This window comes from Schistocerca cancellata, chromosome 10 (genome assembly GCF_023864275.1).
Source record: "Schistocerca cancellata isolate TAMUIC-IGC-003103 chromosome 10, iqSchCanc2.1, whole genome shotgun sequence".
In the NCBI taxonomy this organism is placed as follows: Eukaryota; Metazoa; Arthropoda; class Insecta; order Orthoptera; family Acrididae; genus Schistocerca; species Schistocerca cancellata.
In genome coordinates, this window is record NC_064635.1 from 183,559,624 (window position 1) to 183,576,226 (window position 16,603).

The window sequence follows — 16,603 nt, forward strand, 5'->3', positions numbered from 1 at the left end:
CGGGAATCAATAGAAAATTCACAATACCGATTTATATTGACGAGAGTAACGGTTCGTGCAGACTGGTTTTTTGGTTCTTCCCTGGGGGCTCAGTGTTAGACTCCGATGCACCACAACAGGTTTACTGTATTCCTTCGACCATCATATTGACGATGAAACACAGAAATTGCATCGGGAATCAATAGAAAATTCACAATGCCGAATTATATTGACGAGAGTAACGTTTCGGGCAGTCTGGTTCTTTGGTTCTTCCCTTGGGGCTCAGTGTTAGAATCCGATGCAGCAAAGCAGGTTAACTGTATCCCTTCGACCATCATATTGACGATGAAACACAGAAAATGCATCCGGATTCAATACAAAATTCACAATGCCGATTTATATTGACGAGAGTAACGTTTCGGGCAGTCTGGTTTTTTGGTTCTTCCCTGGGGGCTCAGTGTTAGACTCCGATGCACCACAGCAGGTTTACTGTATTCCTTTGACTATCATATTGACGATGAAACACAGAAATTGCATCGGGAATCAATAGAAAATTCACAATGCCGATTTATATTGACGAGAGTAACGTTTCGGGTAGGCTGCTTTTTGCTCTTCCCTGAGGGATCAGTGTTAGACTCCGATGCACCACAGCAGGTTTACTGTATTCCTGCGACCATCATATTGACGATGAAACACAGAAATTGCATCGGGAATCAATAGAAAATTCACAATGCCGATTTACATTGACGAGAGTAACGTTTCGGGCAGTCTGGTTTTTAGGTTCTTCCCTGGGGGCTCAGTGTTAGACTCCGATGCAGCAAAGCAGGTTTACTGTATCCCTTCGACCATCATATTGACGATGAAACACAGAAATTGCATCCGGATTCAATTCAAAATTCACAATGCCTCTTTATATTGACGAGAGTAACGTTTCGGAGTATCTGTTCTTTAACTCTTCCCTGGGGGCTCAGTGTTAGACTCCGATGCACTACAGCAGGTTTACTGTATCCCTTCGACCATCATATTGACGATGAAACACAGAAATTGCATCCGGATTCAATACAAAATTCACAATGCCGATTTATATTGACGAGAGTAACGTTTCGGGTAGGCTGCTTTTTGGCTCTTCCCTGAGAGATCAGTGTTAGACTCCGATGCAACACAGCAGGTTTACTGTATCCCTTCGACCATCATATTGACGATGAAACACAGAAATTGCATCGGGAATCAATAGAAAATTCACAATGCCGATTTATATTGACAAGAGTAACGTTTCGGGCAGTCAGGTTTTTTGGTTCTTCCCTGGGGGCTCAGTGTTAGACTCCGATGCACCACAGCAGGTTTACTGTATTCCTTCGACCATCATATGGACGATGAAACACAGAAGTTGCATCGAGAATCAATAGAAAATTCACAATGCCGATTCATATTGACGAGAGTAACGTTTCGGGTAGGCTGCTTTTTGGCTCTTCCCTGAGGGATCAGTGTTAGACTCCGATGCACCACAACAGGTTTACTGTATTCCTTCGACCATCATATTGACGATGAAACACAGAAATTGCATCGGGAATCGATAGAAAATTCACAATGCCGAATTATATTGACGAGAGTAACGTTTCGGGCAGTCTCGTTCTTTGGTTCTTCCCTGGGGGCTCAGTGTTAGACTCCGATGCAGCAAAGCAGGTTTACTGTATCCCTTCGACCATCATATTGACGATGAAACACAGAAATTGCATCCGGACTCAATACAAAATTCACAATGCCTATTTATATTGACGAGAGTAACGTTTCGGAGTATCTGTTTTGTAACTCTTCCCTGGGGGCTCAGTGTTAGACTCCGATGCACTACAGCAGGTTTACTGTATCCCTTCGACCATCATATTGACGATGAAACACAGAAATTGCATCGGAAATCAGTGGAAAATTCACAATGCCGATTTATATTGACGAGAGTAACGTTTCGGGTAGGCTGCTTTTTGGCTCTTCCCTGAGGGATCAGTGTTAGACTCCGATGCATCACAGCAGGTTTACTGTATTACTTCGGCCATCATATTGACGATGAAACACAGAAATTGCATCGGGAATCAATAGAAAATTCACAATGCCGATTTATATTGACTAGAGTAACGTTTCGGGCAGTCTGGTATTTTGGTTCTTCCCTGGGGGCTCAGTGTTAGACTCCGATGCACCACAGCAGGTTTACTGTATTCCTTCGACCATCATATTGCCGATGAAACAATGAAATTGCATCGGGAAGCAATAGAAAATTCACAATGCCGATTTATATTGACGAGAGTAACGTTTCGGGTAGGCTGCATTTTGGCTCTTCCCTGAGGGATCAGTGTTTGACTCCGATGCACCACAGCAGGTTTACTGTATTCCTTCGACCATCATATTGACGCTGAAACACAGAAATTGCATCGGGAATCAATAGAAAATTCACAATGCCGATTTATATTGACGAGAGTAACGTTTCGGGCAGTCTGGTTTTTTGGATCTTCCCTGGGGGCTCAGTGTTACACTCCGATGCAGCAAAGCAGGTTTACTGTATCCCTTCCACCATCATATTGACGATGAAAAACAGAAATTGCATCCGGATTCAATACAAAATTCACAATGCCTATTTATATTGACGAGAGTAACGTTTCGGAGTATCTGTTCTTTAACTCTTCCCTGGGGGCTCAGTGTTAGACTCCGATTCACTACAGCAGGTTTACTGTATCCCTTCGACCATCATATTGACGATGAAACACAGAAATTGCATCGGGAATCAATAGAAAATTCACAATGCCGATTTATATTGACGAGAGTAACGTTTCGGGTAGGCTGCTTTTTGGTTCTTCCCTGAGGGATCAGTATTAGACTCCGATGCACCACAGCAGGTTTACTGTATTCCTTCGACCATCATATTGACGATGAAACACAGAAATTGCATCGGGAATCAATAGAAAATTCACAATGCCGATTTATATTGACGAGAGTAACGTTTCTTGCAGTCTGGTTTTTTGGTTCTACCCTGGGGGCTCAGTGTTAGACTCCGATGCACCACAGCAGGTTTACTGTATTCCTTCGACCATCATATTGACGATGAAACACAGAAATTGCATCGGGAATCAATAGAAAATTCACAATACCGATTTATATTGACGAGAGTAACGTTTCGTGCAGACTGGTTTTTTGGTTCTTCCCTGGGGGCTCAGTGTTAGACTCCGATGCACCACAACAGGTTTACTGTATTCCTTCGACCATCATATTGACGATGAAACACAGAAATTGCATCGGGAATCAATAGAAAATTCACAATGCCGATTTATATTGACGAGAGTAACGTTTCGGGCAGTCTGGTTCTTTGGTTCTTCCCTTGGGGCTCAGTGTTAGAATCCGATGCAGCAAAGCAGGTTAACTGTATCCCTTCGACCATCATATTGACGATGAAACACAGAAAATGCATCCGGATTCAATACAAAATTCACAATGCCTATTTATATTGACGAGAGTAACGTTTCGGAGTGTCTTTTTTTTAACTCTTCCCTGGGGGCTCAGTGCTAGACTCTGATGCACCACAGCAGGTTTACTGTATTCCTTCGACCATTATATTGACGATGAAACACAGAAATTGCATCGGGAATCAAAAGAAAATTCACAATGCCGATTTATATTGACGAGAGTAACGTTTCGGGTAGGCTGCTTTTTGGCTCTTCCCTGAGGGATCAGTGTTAGACTCCGATGCACCACAGCAGGTTTACTGTATTCCTTCGACTATCATATTGACGATGAAACACAGAAATTGCATCGGGAATCAATAGAAAATTCACAAAGCCGATTTATATTGACGAGAGTAACGTTTCGGGTAGGCTGCTTTTTGGCTCTTTCCTGAGGGATCAGTGTTAGACTCCGATGCACCACAGCAGGTTTACTGTATTCCTTCGACCATCATATTGACGATGAAACACAGAAATTGCATCGGGAATCAATAGAAAATTCACAATGCCGATTTATATTGACGAGAGTAACGTTTCGGGTAGGCTGCTTTTTGCTCTTCCCTGAGGGATCAGTGTTAGACTCCGATGCACCACAGCAGGTTTACTGTATTCCTTCGACCATCATATTGACGATGAAACACAGAAATTGCATCGGGAATCAATAGAAAATTCACAATGCCGATTTACATTGACGAGAGTAACGTTTCGGGCAGTCTGGTTTTTTGGTTCTTCCCTGGGGGCTCAGTGTTAGACTCCGATGCAGCAAAGCAGGTTTACTGTATCCCTTCTACCATCATATTGACGATGAAACACAGAAATTGCATCCGGATTCAATACAAAATTCACAATGCCTCTTTATATTGACGAGAGTAAAGTTTCCGAGTATCTGTTCTTTAACTCTTCCCTGGGGGCTCAGTGTTAGACTCCAATGCACTACAGCAGGTTTACTGTATCCCTTCGACCATCATATTGACGATGAAACACAGAAATTGCATCGGGAATCAATAGAAAATTCACAATGCCGATTTATATTGACGAGAGTAACGTTTCGAGTAGGCTGCTTTTTGGCTCTTCCCTGAGAGATCAGTGTTAGACTCCGATGCAACACAGCAGGTTTACTGTATCACTTCGACCATCATATTGACGATGAAACACAGAAATTGCATCGGGAATCAATAGAAAATTCACAATGCCGATTTATATTGACGAGAGTAACGTTTCGGGCAGTCAGGTTTTTTGGTTCATCCCTGGGGGCTCAGTGTTAGACTCCGATGCACCACAGCAGGTTTACTGTATTCCTTCGACCATCATATGGACGATGAAACACAGAAATTGCATCGAGAATCAATAGAAAATTCACAATGCCGATTTATATTGACGAGAGTAACGTTTCGGGTAGGCTGCTTTTTGGCTCTTCCTTGAGGGATCAGTGTTAGACTCCGATGCACCACAACAGGTTTACTGTATTCCTTCGACCATCATATTGACGATGAAACACAGAAATTGCATCGGGAATCGATAGAAAATTCACAATGACGATTTATATTGACGAGAGTAACGTTTCGGGCAGTCAGGTTTTTTGGTTCATCCCTGGGGGCTCAGTGTTAGACTCCGATGCACCACAGCAGGTTTACTGTATTCCTTCGACCATCATATGGACGATGAAACACAGAAATTGCATCGAGAATCAATAGAAAATTCACAATGCCGATTTATATTGACGAGAGTAACGTTTCGGGTAGGCTGCTCTTTGGCTCTTCCCTGAGGGATTAGTGTTAGACTCCGATGCACCACAACAGGTTTACTGTATTCCTTCGACCATCATATTGACGATGAAACACAGAAATTGCATCCGGATTCAATACAAAATTCACAATGCCTATTTATATTGACGAGAGTAACGTTTCGGAGTATCTGTTTTGTAACTCTTCCCTGGGGGCTCAGTGTTAGACTCCGATGCACTACAGCAGGTTTACTGTATCCCTTCGACCATCATATTGACGATGAAACACAGAAATTGCATCGGAAATCAGTGGAAAATTCACAATGCCGATTTATATTGACGAGAGTAACGTTTCGGGTAGGCTGCTTTTTGGCTCTTCCCTGAGGGATCGGTGTAAGACTCCGATGCACCACAGCAGGTTTACTGTATTCCTTCGACCATCATATTGACGATGAAACACAGAAATTCCATCGGGAATCAATAGAAAATTCACAATGCCGATTTATATTGACGAGAGTAACGTTTCGGAGTGTCTGTTTTTAAACTCTTCCCTGGGGGCTCAGTGTTAGACTCCAATGCACCACAGCAGGTTTACTGTATTCCTTCGACCATCATATTGACGATGAAACACGGAAATTGCATCCGGATTCAATACAAAATTCACAATGCCTATTTATATTGACGAGAGTAACGTTTCGGAGTATCTGTTTTGTAACTCTTCCCTGGGGGCTCAGTGTTAGACTCCGATGCACTACAGCAGGTTTACTGTATCCCTTCGACCATCATATTGACGATGAAACACAGAAATTGCATCGGAAATCAGTGGAAAATTCACAATGCCGATTTATATTGACGAGAGTAACGTTTCGGGTAGGCAGCTTTTTTGGCTCTTCCCTGAGGGATCAGTGTTAGACTCCGATGCACCACAACAGGTTTACTGTATTCCTTCGACCATCATATTGACGATGAAACACAGAAATTGCATCGGGAATCAATAGAAAATTCACAATGCCGATTTATATTGACGAGAGTAACGTTTCGGGCAGTCTGGTTCTTTGGTTCTTCCCTTGGGGCTCAGTGTTAGAATCCGATGCAGCAAAGCAGGTTAACTGTATCCCTTCGACCATCATATTGACGATGAAACACAGAAAATGCATCCGGATTCAATACAAAATTCACAATGCCTATTTATATTGACGAGAGTAACGTATCGGAGTATCTGTTTTTTAACTCTTCCCTGGGGGCTCAGTGTTAGACTCCGATGCACTACAGCAGGTTTACTGTATCCCTTCGACCATCATATTGACGATGAAACACAGAAATTGCATCGGGAATCAATAGAAAATTCACAATGCCGATTTATATTGACGAGAGTAACGTTTCGGGCAGTCTGGTTTTTTGGTTCTTCCCTGGGGGCTCAGTGTTAGACTCCGATGCACCACAGCAGGTTTACTGTATTCCTTCGACTATCATATTGACGATGAAACACAGAAATTGCATCGGGAATCAATAGAAAATTCACAATGCCGATTTATATTGACGAGAGTAACGTTTCGGGTAGGCTGCTTTTTGGCTCTTTCCTGAGGGATCAGTGTTAGACGCCGATGCACCACAGCAGGTTTACTGTATTCCTTCGACCATCATATTGACGATGAAACACAGAAATTGCATCGGGAATCAATAGAAAATTCATAATGCCGATATATATTGACGAGAGTAACGTTTCGGGTAGGCTGCTTTTTGCTGTTCCCTGAGGGATCAGTGTTAGACTCCGATGCACCACAGCAGGTTTACTGTATTCCTTCGACCATCATATTGACGATGAAACACAGAAATTGCATCGGGAATCAATAGAAAATTCACAATGCCGATTTACATTGACGAGAGTAACGTTTCGGGCAGTCTGGTTTTTTGGTTCTTCCCTGGGGGCTCAGTGTTAGACTCCGATGCACTACAGAAGGTTTACTGTATCCCTTCGACCATCATATTGACGATGAAACACAGAAATTGCATCCGGATTCAATACAAAATTCACAATGCCGATTTATATTGACGAGAGTAACGTTTCGGGTAGGCTGCTTTTTGGCTCTTCCCTGAGAGATCAGTGTTAGACTCCGATGCAATACAGCAGGTTTACTGTATCCCTTCGACCATCATATTGACGATGAAACACAGAAATTGCATCGGGAATCAATAGAAAATTCACAATGCCGATTTATATTGACGAGAGTAACGTTTCGGGCAGTCAGGTTTTTTGGTTCTTCCCTGGGGGCTCAGTGTTAGACTCCGATGCACCACAGCAGGTTTACTGTATTCTTTCGACCATCGTATGGACGATGAAACACAGAAATTGCATCGAGAATCAATAGAAAATTCACAATGCCGATTTATATTGACGAGAGTAACGTTTCGGGTATGCTGCTTTTTGGCTCTTCCCTGAGGGATCAGTGTTAGACTCCGATGCACCACAACAAATTTACTGTATTCCTTCGACCATCATATTGACGATGAAACACAGAAATTGCATCGGGAATCGATAGAAAATTCACAATGCCGATTTATATTGACGAGAGTAACGTTTCGGGCAGTCAGGTTTTTTGGTTCTTCCCTGGGGGCTCAGTGGTAGACTCCGATGCACCACAGCAGGTTTACTGTATTCCTTCGACCATCATATGGACGATGAAACACAGAAATTGCATCGAGAATCAATAGAAAATTCACAATGCCGATTTATATTGACGAGAGTAACGTTTCGGGTAGGCTGCTTTTTGGCTCTTCCCTGAGGGATCAGTGTTAGACTCCGATGCACCACAAAAGGTTTACTGTATTCCTTCGACCATCATATTGACGATGAAACACAGAAATTGCATCGGGAATCGATAGAAAATTCACAATGCCGAATTATATTGACGAGAGTAACGTTTCGGGCAGTCTTGTTCTTTGGTTCTTCCCTGGGGGCTCAGTTTTAGACTCCGATGCAGCAAAGCAGGTTTACTGTATCCCTTCGACCATCATATTGACGATGAAACACAGAAATTGCATCCGGATTCAATACAAAATTCACAATGCCTATTTATATTGACGAGAGTAACGTTTCGGAGTATCTGTTTTTTAACTCTCCCCTGGGGGCTCAGTGTGAGACTCCGATGCACTACAGCAGGTTTACTGTATCCCTTCGACCATCATATTGACGATGAAACACAGAAATTGCATCGGAAATCAGTGGAAAATTCACAATGCCGATTTATATTGACGAGAGTAACGTTTCGGGTAGGCTGCCTTTTGGCTCTTCCCTGAGGGATCAGTGTTAGACTCCGATGCACCACAGCAGGTTTACTGTACTCCTTCGACCATCATATTGACGATGAAACAATGAAATTGGATCGGGAATCAATAGGAAATTCACAATGCCGATTTATATTGACGAGAGTAACGTTTCGGGTAGGCTGCTTTTTGGCTCTTACCTGAGGGATCAGTGTTAGACTCCGATGCACCACAGCAGGTTTACTGTATTCCTTCGACCATCATATTGATGCCGAAACACAGAAATTGCATCGGGAATCAATAGAAAATTCACAATGCCGATTTATATTGACGAGAGTAACGTTTCGGGCAGTCTGGTTTTTTGGTTCTTCCCTGGGGGCTCAGTGTTACACTCCGATGCAGCAAACCAGGTTTACTGTATCCCTTCGACCATCATATTGACGATGAAAGACAGAAATTGCTTCCGGATTCAATACAAAATTCACAATGCCTATTTATATTGACGAGAGTAACGTTTCGGGTAGGCTGCTTTTTGGCTCTTCCCTGAGGGATCGGTGTAAGACTCCGATGCACCACAGCAGGTTTACTGTATTCCTTCGACCATCATATTGACGATGAAACACAGAAATTGCATCGGGAATCAATACAAAATTCACAATGCCGATTTACATTGACGAGAGTAACGTTTCGGGCAGTCTGGTTTTTTGGTTCTTCCCTGGGGGCTCAGTGTTAGACTCCGATGCACTACAGCAGGTTTACTGTATCCCTTCGACCATCATATTGACGATGAAACACAGAAATTGCATCCGGATTCAATACAAAATTCACAATGCCGATTTATATTGACGAGAGTAACGTTTTGGGTAGGCTGCTTTTTGGCTCTTCCCTGAGAGATCAGTGTTAGACTCCGATGCAACACAGCAGGTTTACTGTATCCCTTGCGACCATCATATTGACGATGAAACACAGAAATTGCATCGGGAATCAATAGAAAATTCACAATGCCGATTTATATTGACGAGAGTAACGTTTCGGGCAGTCAGGTTTTTTGGTTCTTCCCTGGGGGCTCAGTGTTAGACTCCGATGCACCACAGCAGGTTTACTGTATTCCTTCGACCATCATATGGACGATGAAACACAGAAATTGCATCGAGAATCAATAGAAAATTCACAATGCCGATTTATATTGACGAGAGTAACGTTTCGGGCAGTCAGGTTTTTTGGTTCTTCCCTGGGGGCTCAGTGTTAGACTCCGATGCACCACAGCAGGTTTACTGTATTCCTTCGACCATCATATGGACGATGAAACACAGAAATTGCATCGAGAATCAATAGAAAATTCACAATGCCGATTTATATTGACGAGAGTAACGTTTCGGGTATGCTGCTTTTTGGCTCTTCCCTGAGGGATCAGTGTTAGACTCCGATGCACCACAACAAATTTACTGTATTCCTTCGACCATCATATTGACGATGAAACACAGAAATTGCATCGGGAATCGATAGATAATTCACAATGCCGATTTATATTGACGAGAGTAACGTTTCGGGCAGTCAGGTTTTTTGGTTCTTCCCTGGGGGCTCAGTGGTAGACTCCGATGCACCACAGCAGGTTTACTGTATTCCTTCGACCATCATATTGACGATGAAACACAGAAATTGCATCGGGAATCGATAGAAAATTCACAATGCCGAATTATATTGACGAGAGTAACGTTTCGGGCAGTCTTGTTCTTTGGTTTTTCCCTGGGGGCTCAGTTTTAGACTCCGATGCAGCAAAGCAGGTTTACTGTATCCCTTCGACCATCATATTGACGATGAAACACAGAAATTGCATCCGGATTCAATACAAAATTCACAATGCCTATTTATATTGACGAGAGTAACGTTTCGGAGTATCTGTTTTGTAACCCTCCCCTGGGGGCTCAGTGTGAGACTCCGATGCACTACAGCAGGTTTACTGTATCCCTTCGACCATCATATTGACGATGAAACACAGAAATTGCATCGGAAATCAGTGGAAAATTCACAATGCCGATTTATATTGACGAGAGTAACGTTTCGTGCAGACTGGTTTTTTGGTTCTTCCCTGAGGGATCAGTGTTAGACTCCGATGCACCACAGCAGGTTTACTGTATTCCTTCGACCATCATATTGACGATGAAACAATGAAATTGCATCGGGAATCGATAGAAAATTCACAATGCCGAATTATATTGACGAGAGTAACGTTTCGGGCAGTCTTGTTCTTTGGTTTTTCCCTGGGGGCTCAGTTTTAGACTCCGATGCAGCAAAGCAGGTTTACTGTATCCCTTCGACCATCATATTGACGATGAAACACAGAAATTGCATCCGGATTCAATACAAAATTCACAATGCCTATTTATATTGACGAGAGTAACGTTTCGGAGTATCTGTTTTGTAACTCTCCCCTGGGGGCTCAGTGTGAGACTCCGATGCACTACAGCAGGTTTACTGTATCCCTTCGACCATCATATTGACGATGAAACACAGAAATTGCATCGGAAATCAGTGGAAAATTCACAATGCCGATTTATATTGACGAGAGTAACGTTTCGGGTAGGCTGCCTTTTGGCTCTTCCCTGAGGGATCAGTGTTAGACTCCGATGCACCACAGCAGGTTTACTGTATTCCTTCGACCATCATATTGACGATGAAACAATGAAATTGCATCGGGAATCAATAGGAAATTCACAATGCCGATTTATATTGACGAGAGTAACGTTTCGGGTAGGCTGCTTTTTGGCTCTTACCTAAGGGATCAGTGTTTTGACTCCGATGCACCACAGCAGGTTTACTGTATTCCTTCGACCATCATATTGACGCTGAAACACAGAAATTGCATCGGGAATCAATAGAAAATTCACAATGCCGATTTATATTGACGAGAGTAACGTTTCGGGCAGTCTGGTTTTTTGGTTCTTCCCTGGGGGCTCAGTGTTACACTCCGATGCAGCAAACCAGGTTTACTGTATCCCTTCGACCATCATATTGACGATGAAACACAGAAATTGCTTCCGGATTCAATACAAAATTCACAATGCCTATTTATATTGACGAGAGTAACGTTTCGGGCAGTCTTGTTCTTTGGTTCTTCCCTGGGGGCTCAGTGTTAGACTCCGATGCAGCAAAGCAGGTTTACTGTATCCCTTCGACCATCATATTGACGATGAAACACAGAAATTGCATCCGGATTCAATACAAAATTCACAATGCCTATTTATATTGACGAGAGTAACGTTTCGGAGTATCTGTTTTGTAACTCTTCCCTGGGGGCTCAGTGTTAGACTCCGATGCACTACAGCAGGTTTGCTGAATCCCTTCGACCATCATATTAACGATGAAACACAGAAATTGCATCGGAAATCAGTGGAAAATTCACAATGCCGATTTATATTGACGAGAGTAACGTTTCGGGTAGGCTGCTTTTTGGCTCTTCCCTGAGGGATCAGTGTTAGACTCCGATGCACCACAGCAGGTTTACTGTATTCCTTCGACCATCATATTGACGATGAAACACTGAAATTGCATCGGGAATCAATAGAAAATTCACAATGCCGATTTATATTGACGAGAGTAACGTTTCGGGCAGTCTGGTTTTTTGGTTCTTCCCTGGGGGCTCAGTGTTACACTCCGATGCAGCAAAGCAGGTTTACTGTATCCTTTCGACCATCATTTTGACGATGAAACACAGAAATTGCATCCGGATTCAATACAAAATTCACAATGCCTATTTATATTGACGAGAGTAACGTTTCGGAGTATCTGTTCTTTAACTCTTCCCTGGGGGCCCAGTGTTAGACTCCGATGCACTACAGCAGTTTTACTGTATCCCTTCGACCATCATATTGACGATGAAACACAGAAATTGCATCGGGAATCAATAGAAAATTCACAATGCCGATTTATATTGACGTGAGTAACGTTTCGGGTAGGCTGCTTTTTGGCTCTCCCCTGAGGGATCAGTATTAGACTCCGATGCACCACAGCAGGTTTACTGTATTCCTTCGACCATCATATTGACGATGAAACACAGAAATTGCATCGGGAATCAATAGAAAATTCACAATGCCGATTTATATTTACGAGAGTAACGTTTCGGGCAGTCTGGTTTTTTGGTTCTACCCTGGGGAATCAGTGTTAGACTCCGATGCCAAACAGCAGGTTTACTGTATTCCTTCGACCATCATATTGACGATGAAACACAGAAATTGCATCGGGAATGAATAGAAAATTCACAATACCGATTTATATTGACGAGCGTAACGTTTTGGGCAGTCTGGTTTTTTGGTTCTTCCCTGGGGGCTCAGTGTTAGACTCCGATGCACCACAACAGGTTTACTGTATTCCTTCGACCATCATATTGACGATGAAACACAGAAATTGCATCGGGAATCAATAGAAAATTCACAATGCCGATTTATATTGACGAGATTAACGTTTCGGGCAGTCTGGTTCTTTGGTTCTTCCCTTGGGGCTCAGTGTTAGACTCCGATGCAGCAAAGCAGGTTTACTGTATCCCTTCGCCCATCATATTGACGATGAAACACAGAAAATGCATCCGGATTCAATACAAAATTCACAATGCCTATTTATATTGACGAGAGTAACGTTTCGGAGTATCTTTTCTTTAACTCTTCCCTGGGGGCTCAGTGTTAGACTCCGATGCACTACAGCAGGTTTACTGTATCCCTTCGACCATCATATTGACGATGAAACACAGAAATTGCATCGGGAATCAATAGAAAATTCACAATACCGATTTATATTGACGGGATTAACGTTTCGGATAGGCTGCTTTTTGGCTCTTCCCTGAGGGATCAGTATTAGACTCCGATGCACCACAGCAGGTTTACTGCATTCCTTCGACCATCATATTGACGATGAAACACAGAAATTGCATCGGGAATCAATAGAAAATTCACAATGCCGATTTATATTGACGAGAGTAACGTTTCGGGCAGTCTGGTTTTCTGTTCTACCCTGGGGGCTCAGTGTTAGACTCCGATGCACCACAGCAGGTTTACTGTATTCCTTATACCATCATATTGACGATGAAACACAGAAATTTCATCGGGAATCAATAGAAAATTCACAATGCCGATTTATATTAACGAGAGTAGCGTTTCGGGTAGGCTGCTTTTTGGCTTTTCCCTGAGGGATCGGTGTAAGACTCCGATGCACCACAGCAGGTTTACTGTATTCCTTCGACGATCATATTGCCGATGAAACACAGAAATTCCATCGGGAATCAATAGAAAATTCACAATGCCGATTTATATTGACGAGAGTAACGTTTCGGAGTGTCTGTTTTTTAACTCTTCCCTGGGGGCTCAGTGTTAGACTCCAATGCACCACAGCTGGTTTACTGTATTCCTTCGACCATCATATTGACGATGAAACACAGAAATTGCATCCGGATTCAATACAAAATTCACAATGCCTATTTATATTGACGAGAGTAACGTTTCGGAGTATCTGTTTTGTAACTCTTCCCTGGGGGCTCAGTGTTAGACTCCGATGCACTACAGCAGGTTTACTGAATCCCTTCGACCATCATATTGACGATGAAACACAGAAATTGCATCGGAAATCAGTGGAAAATTCACAATGCCGATTTATATTGACGAGAGTAACGTTTCGGGTAGGCTGCTTTTTGGCTCTTCCCTGAGGGATCAGTGTTAGACTCCGATGCACCACAGCAGGTTTACTGTATTCCTTCGGCCATCATATTGACGATGAAACACAGAAATTGCATCGGGAATCAATAGAAAATTCACAATGCCGATTTATATTGACGAGAGTAACGTTTCGGGCAGTCTGGTTTTTTAGTTCTTCCCTGGGGGCTCAGTGTTAGACTCCGATGCACCACAGCAGGTTTACTGTATTCCTTCGACCATCATATTGACGATGAAACAATGAAATTGCATCGGAAATCAATAGAAATTTCACAATGCCGATTTATATTGACGAGAGTAACGTTTCGGGTAGGCTGCTTTTTGGCTCTTCCCTGAGGGATCAGTGTTAGACTCCGATGCACCACAGCAGGTTTACTGTATTCCTTCGACCATCATATTGACGATGAAACACAGAAATTGCATCGGGAATCAATAGAAAATTCACAATGCCGATTTATATTGACGAGAGTAACGTTTCGGGCAGTCTGGTTTTTTGGTTCTTCCCTGGGGGCTCAGTGTTACACTCCGATGCAGCAAAGCCGGTTTACTGTATCCCTTCGACCATCATATTGACGATGAAACACAGAAATTGCATCCGGATTCAATACAAAATTCACAATGCCTATTTATATTGACGAGAGTAACGTTTCGGAGTATCTGTTCTTTAACTCTTCCCTGGGGGCCCAGTGTTAGACTCCGATGCACTACAGCAGGTTTACTGTATCCCTTCGACCATCATATTGACGATGAAACACAGAAATTGCATCGGGAATCAATAGAAAATTCACAATGCCGATTTATATTGACGAGAGTAACGTTTCGGGTAGGCTGCTTTTTGGCTCTCCCCTGAGGGATCAGTATTAGACTCCGATGCACCACAGCAGGTTTACTGTATTCCTTCGACCATCATATTGACGATGAAACACAGAAATTGCATCGGGAATCAATAGAAAATTCACAATGCCGATTTATATTGACGAGAGTAACGTTTCGGGCAGTCTGGTTTTTTGGTTCTACCCAGGGGGCTCAGTGTTAGACTCCGATGCACCACAGCAGGTTTACTGTATTCCTTCGACCATCATATTGACGATGAAACACAGAAATTGCATCGGGAATCAATAGAAAATTCACAATACCGATTTATATTGACGAGAGTAACGTTTTGGGCAGTCTGGTTTTTTGGTTCTTCCCTGGGGGCTCAGTGTTAGACTCCGATGCACCACAACAGGTTTACTGTATTCCTTCGACCATCATATTGACGATGAAACACAGAAATTGCATCGGGAATCAATAGAAAATTCACAATGCCGATTTATATTGACGAGATTAACGTTTCGGGCAGTCTGGTTCTTTGGTTCTTCCCTTGGGGCTCAGTGTTAGACTCCGATGCAGCAAAGCAGGTTTACTGTATCCCTTCGCCCATCATATTGACGATGAAACACAGAAAATGCATCCGGCTTCAATACAAAATTCACAATGCCTATTTATATTGACGAGAGTAACGTTTCGGAGTATCTGTTCTTTAACTCTTCCCTGGGTGCTCAGTTTTAGACTCCGATGCACTACAGCAGGTTTACTGTATCCCTTCGACCATCATATTGACGATGAAACACAGAAATTGCATCGGGAATCAATAGAAAATTCACAATGCCGATTTATATTGACGAGAGTAACGTTTCGGATAGGCTGCTTTTTGGCTCTTCCCTGAGGGATCAGTATTAGACTCCGATGCACCACAGCAGGTTTACTGTATTCCTTCGACCATCATATTGACGATGAAACACAGAAATTGCATCGGGAATCAATAGAAAATTCACAATGCCGATTTCTATTGACGAGAGTAACGTTTCGGGCAGTCTGGTATTTTGGTTCTACCCTGGGGGCTCAGTGTTAGACTCCGATGCACCACAGCAGGTTTACTGTATTCCTTCGACCATCATATTGACGATGAAACACAGAAATTTCATCGGGAATCAATAGAAAATTCACAATACCGATTTATATTGACGAGAGTAACGTTTCGGGCAGTCTGGTTTTTTGGTTCTTCCCTGGGGGCTCAGTGTTAAACTCCGATGCACCACAACAGGTTTACTGTATCCCTTCGACCATCATATTGACGATGAAACACAGAAATTGCATCGGGAATGAATAGAAAATTCACAATGCCGATTTATATTGACGAGAGTAACGTTTCGGGCAGTCTGGTTCTTTGGTTCTTCCCTTGGGGCTCAGTGTTAGACTCCGATGCAGCAAAGCAGGTTTACTGTATCCCTTCGACCATCATATTGACGATGAAACATAGAAAATGCATCCGGATTCAATACAAAATTCACAATGCCTATTTATATTGACGAGAGTATTGCTTCGGAGTGTCTTTTTTTTAACTCTTCCCTGGGGGCTCAGTGTTAGACTCCAATGCACCACAGCAGGTTTACTGTATTCCTTCGACCATCATA